The 6075-nt window shown below is 35.8% G+C and overlaps 1 non-coding gene across 1 annotated transcript; it reads right to left on the reverse strand.

Moving 5' to 3' along the window:
* Positions 1 to 5366: 5366 nt before the first annotated feature.
* LOC111828419 lies at positions 5367 to 5502 on the reverse strand. The gene has a single exon (XR_002832291.1). It is a non-coding gene; the product is annotated as a small nucleolar RNA SNORA16B/SNORA16A family (small nucleolar RNA).
* Between the last annotated feature and the right edge of the window lie 573 nt (positions 5503 to 6075).

The following is a 6075-nucleotide window of genomic DNA, read 5'->3' on the forward strand; positions in this document are numbered from 1 at the left end:
AATTCTGTCTTTCTGGTGACTGCCAATAAATCAATTATAAGTAAGTACATAGTTTAACTCTTTTTTTAAAAATTTATTTTATTGATTTTTTACAGACAGGAAGGGAGAGGGATTGAGAATTAGAAACATCGATGAGAGAGAAACATCGATCAGTTGCCTCCTACACACCCCCCACTGGGGATGTGCCTGCAACCAAGGTACATGCCCTTGACCGGAATCCAACCTGGGACCCTTCAGTCCGCAGGTCGACGCTCTATCCACTGAGCCAAACCGGTTAGGGCTAGTTTAACTCTTTAAGGACAATCTTATTTACCCAACAACCCAATTCTCATGAGATCACTCACTGTAACACTCTGTACTGACAATTGTAGGTAAGTACATTAGTATTTTCTTATCGCTGCATTTGAGGTTGGTGGCATTTCCAGGACATCAATAGCTATTTTGATTGTGTGAGATGATGTTTTAGGAAATCTCTTAAGCATTACTACTCCTTGTAAATTCTCCACTTGAGCTTAGGTATCCTGCTATTGTATTATTTCCATGTGCCCACATTTGCGTTATTTCCATTGTGATAAACATCTGCATTCATCTTTATTTTCTTGCTCTCCTGTCTCAGAAGATAAAATGTCCCTCCCACTGCCCAACCCACAACAATCTGGCTTCTGCCTATCCTCTACTTCCTTCACCCCATGAATGAAATTATCTTTACTGAAATAAAATAATGCACTATAATTATGATATTCAGTGAATTCTTTTTAATTTTACTGAATCTCTCATCTATTTCTGATTGTTGCACAGGCACTTTTCAAAACTCTATCCTCTGTGACATTGAAATTATTTATTCTGATTCTAATCACATATGCCTAACCAATTTTGTTATTTTTCCTTCACAGGCTCCTCCTCTTTTGCCTATAAATCTTTAATTTTGGTTGTTTCTGAGTGTCTTCCTGTCTACAGGTCCTGCTTTTCTCTCTTTGTCCCTCATGTTGGATAAACATTAAAGTGGTTTTAATTACCTCTTGTATGCTGATCTTTAAATCTCTATATCAACCATTATCTCTCCTGAATTCATACTTATATAACTAACTAGATACTAATTCTCACGTATTGGTGATGTTTTGGCATAAACTGTGAAAATAATCATTTTATTGCCCAAACTTTAAATTTCTCAACCGTATGTATTAGTATTAGGCAGATTTTTTCATGTTAGAGATAGCGTCCACATAATCTTATTCTTTTGAATTTTTTTCTATTTCATTAGCTATGTGGATTAAAAAGGGAAGAAAATTAGATACTTTTTAAATGTGTGAGAAATTAAATAAATATACAACTGTAGGTAGATATGTTATCTCAAGTTTCTCATTTCAATGTCCAATATTCTTTTATGTATCTTTAGATATAACTATACTACAGATGCTCCTCATTTTAAGATTGAGGCTATGTCCTAATAAACCCATCAGAAGTTGAAAATATCATAAGTTAGAAATGCTTTTAATACACCCAACCTACTAAACATCATAGCTGAGCCTAGCTTATCTTAAAGTGCTCAGAACACTTACATTAGCCTACAGTTGAGCAGTTATCTTGAGTTTAATCTCATGAGTAATTGCCTTCCTCCTCACCAGAAACAGGATACACAGACAGGCATTTTGTAGACATGATGGGATAGGAAAACATATAATACAATATTCAAATAATACAATATCCAAAAAACTCTGGCAACACAGTACACTGTAGAGCAGCGGTTCTCAACGTGTGGGTCACCAACCTGGGGTTCGCCACCCCTTTGGGGGTTGAACGACCCTTTCACAGGGGTCGCCTAAGACCATCGGAAAACACATATATAATTACGTATTGTTTTTGTGATTAATCACTATGCTTTAATTATGTTCAATTTGTAACAATGAAAATACATCCTGCATATCAGATGTTTACATTATGACAGTAGCAAAATTACAGTTATGAAGTAGCAACGAAAATAATTTTATGGTTGGGGGTCACCACAACATGAGGAACTGTATTAAAGGGTCGCGGCATTAGGAAGGTTGAGAACCACTGCTGTAGAGTATTGGTTGTTTACTCTCATGATTGCGTGGCTGACTGGGAGCTGTGTCTTTAAGCCGCTGCCCAGCAAGAGAGATATCATACTGCATATCGTTAGCCCAGGAAATGATTAAAATTCAAATTAAAGTTTCTTCTAAATGCATATTGCTTTAGCACTAGTATAAAGTCAAAAAATCCTAAGTCAAACAATTATAAATCAGGGACTGTCTTCAGCTTTATGTCAAATAAGCCTATCAGTTAAAATATTTAATTAAAATATTTGTCTGTAACAGAAACCCTGACTCAAATTGGTTTAAACAATAAAGAAATTTATTATCGCACATATCAGTAATTCCAGAGGTAGAGTGGACCGCAGGATTAGTCTCTTTACTGGCATGAAGACTTAGCTTTGTTCCATCTTTAAATCTGCTTATGTCCTAGTAGGGGTTAGTCTATGATTGTCAGGGTGATTTACTTTTAGGAACGCCATCGACATAATCATGCACATCTACAAGTCAGCTGTAGCCATTAAGTTCAGACAGCAACATTCAAAGAAAGAAGAGACACAATTTGGTCCTGTGGCTCTTTTGTAGAAGTAATAAAATTTCCTCAGAACCAAGTTTTCTAGTACTATCATGATAAGTCACCACAAACCTAGTAGCTTATAGCAAACACTCATTTATTACTTCACAGTTCTGTGGGACAGAAGTCCAGGTGGGCTCCACCGAGTCCTCTGTTTACTAAACACTGAAGTCAATGTGAAGGCTGGGCTGGCCTTCTGACTGGAGGACTTGAGAGGAAAACCCACTTCCAAGCTCATTCAGGTTGTTTGCAAAATCCAGTTCTCTGTGGTTCTAAGACTGTCACTGTTTCTTTGCTGGCTCTTAACTGGGGGTTGATTTCAGGTCCTTGGGGCTGACTACGTTCGTCAAGGAGTTCACTTGAATCCTTCTTGTGCTTCAAATCTCTCTGACTTTCCTTTCTCCCATCAATTGAAGAAATCTTTCTGCTTTTATGATTAGGTCAGGCCTACCCTTTTTTAAAGACTAACCATACAAATAATGTAACGTAATCATCAGGATGATATCTCATCATTTTCATGGGTTTCGGGGATTAGGGTAGAACATCTTTGGGAGGGGTAGCATTTTAGAATTATGCCTACAACAGCCACAGTTGGATCACATGCTCTTTCCTGAAAGAATCATTGTCACGGGGGATGATTTTCCATAATTTGCTCATGAAGTCTTCTGGGATGGAATGACTGGGGAATAAACCACAATATATATTATGTACTCACATTACAATGCTTCTTTGAGAATTACCAAATGGGTTTATATATTCTCTCTTTACGATATGTTTTTCTTACAAAGAATACTATCATATTATTAGTACTCTACTTTCCTCCTTATTTTCCATAATGCGTAATGTATGTTGATTCAGATATTGGTTAAAAATTATTTTGGGGGAGGAAAAAAAGATGCTTTTTGAAGTGAAGCCTAGCATTTGAGAACAAAAAGAATCTGTTTTTATTACTCTATCATAGTAAACTATCTTAAAAAGAGACAGCTGAGTAACTTGAGCTGATGGATCAAATTTGGAATTTCTTACAAATCTTTATGTAAAACATGTAGAATTGATATTGGTTCAGCTGTTATAGGTAAGTCACCTTAGATGTCAGAACAACTCTATTAGAAATCACTGTCTATTTAGCATCACCATTGATGAGCTACTTATAGACTCATTAACTTTCAAAGATCTACAGTATTGCTTTAAGAGTTCTTCTCCAGGAATTGTCTAAGTTCTCTCACTTCCTCAGCCCATCCACCACCCCAATCTAGTTTGTTGAAATGTAAGGGCAATTTGGCTATACAACATGTCACTACATTAATATCTAGTGTAGCTTGAGACAATCTAGCTAACAATGTAGATGTGTTTTTTTTTACTCCCCTCTTTATATGTGGCCTTCCAGAGGTGTTCCTTTTGCCCAAGATGATAATTTTTATCTAAAGAGAACTTTTCATTAGGTAAGAGTACCTAAGTGGAGACTCACCCTATTAGAATCTCTTAAGCAAAGACCTACCACAGTTGATTGCACCATCTGGCCAGAGTGTGCACTATGTAACTAGGCAAGAGTTCTCCAAAAACCCCAGCCAGGGTTGGGTATAATCGGGGTTGGGAGATGATCCAGGTGAGGTGTACATTCTGCTTGTTTGGCTGATGTGCTGTCTTATCTGCAAAGATACAGCTCAAGAGCTAATACACTTTCAATAATTCCAGAAAATGAAGTGATAGTGAAAACATTGGATACATCTGCTACTTTTGCTATAAATATGGTATTTTTAGCAAATAAAAGGTCAATTGGATGCTAAATCAGGTAGACTCTAATCATTTTCTATTGCTTCTAGATTAATTTTTTTCATTGTTACATATGAGGAAACTAAGATCCTAATTGTATATAATTTGCTTAAGGCAAGCAGTAAAGTAAGAAAAATTCATACTGTTGAATTTTTGGCTTGTCCACTTACCCCATTTTAAATATGCATAATGAATGGAATCACCAGCTTACTTTATTATGTTACAGAGTGTTATTATATGTTAGTAACACTATAAAAATGTTCATTTGATAGATATTAGTGTCTAACATCTATTAGTACTTGATTTATTTCACTGTAGAGAGATTGCTATTTTCTTTGGGTTCCTTAAATTATTCATCCAACACTGGAATTCTGGTTACTGTGTAAATAAATAAGAACATAAAATATGTTATATTGGAAATATTATATTCTTAATAATTTCTTATGGTTATATAGGTTTCCTGTTAGGTTATTTAGGTATAACTATTTATAAAGACAAATTATTTTATTTGCGAATTGATAAGAGGATGAATGACTTTATTAGCATAAATTGGTGAAATTGTGCCATCTAGTGTCCTTTAATGAAAAACTGTATTAAAAATTTTTTTTTCAGCTCCCCAAATTTTTAAATGTTACTGATTAAAAATGAGTCTAGGAAACTATTTTTCTAATTCCTAAGTATGAAAGATAAGCAATATGAGTACAAAATAAAATAAACTTAGGACACATGTTACTGGAAGAGTGTATTCCAGGCACAGAAGGAAATTCTAGCCAATCCATAGAAATTAGTGAGGTCATTCCAAGCATTTCCTAAGATTTTGTTTACTATATGTAACATAATGTTTCCTATGGAGTGTGTGTATTATTGGGGAGTAGAGATAAGAGGAGTGTGAGACCAAAAGCCACCAAATAATGAGATTCTTGGTGGCTGGTGATGAAATGAAGGGAAGATCTTTTTTTTCCTTTCGGAACTGTATTTTCCTGAAATGTTGCAGATCAGTTACAGCAGACAGAGTGTTGGTCATCACGGAAAACTGTCCCTCTGGGCTTTTTTTTTGCCTGCAGCAGGCACAGGGAGGCAACTGCAGCTTTGATAAGGGCCATCGAAGGCAGGATCTTGAAGACTCTGGTTTCAAGATTGTTGTCCCCTTCCTTGCCTTTCCCCTGTCTATATTGTCAGCCTAGGGCCCTATCCTGAGAATTGGGGGAAGTAGAGGGTTTGTATGAGTGTACATGCATGTTTTCATAAGAGGAAGAAGAGAGGAGTTGTGAGTTGCATTAGGATAAATGGGAAATGTGAGGGAGAAGGTAGAGAAAATGAAAAATTATAGTTCAGTGTGCTGGCAGCAGAGATTAACTGACAGAAAGCTTTGAAGTTACTGTTACCCAGATTTGGTTTTTTGTGACTTTGGAATTACCTGATTACTTTTGATGACTTAATTTTCATACGTTAAAAAAAAAGGTGGAGGTGGAAGCAAAGTCAGATAAATTCAGGTACCTTTTAAAATAGTTAGTTGTGCAGAAACATAGTGATGTAATGAGTATCAATTCCTTTCACCACAAAACTTTAGGAAAAATTTCTGTAACTACCTACCTGTATATTGGGACACATGCAGATCATTTGTATTAGTTATTATGCCTGTTCAATTAGGTTAAAGATTTCTTTTATCTAGTTACC

This window comes from Myotis lucifugus, unplaced genomic scaffold (genome assembly GCF_000147115.1).
Source record: "Myotis lucifugus unplaced genomic scaffold, Myoluc2.0 scaffold_357, whole genome shotgun sequence".
In the NCBI taxonomy this organism is placed as follows: Eukaryota; Metazoa; Chordata; class Mammalia; order Chiroptera; family Vespertilionidae; genus Myotis; species Myotis lucifugus.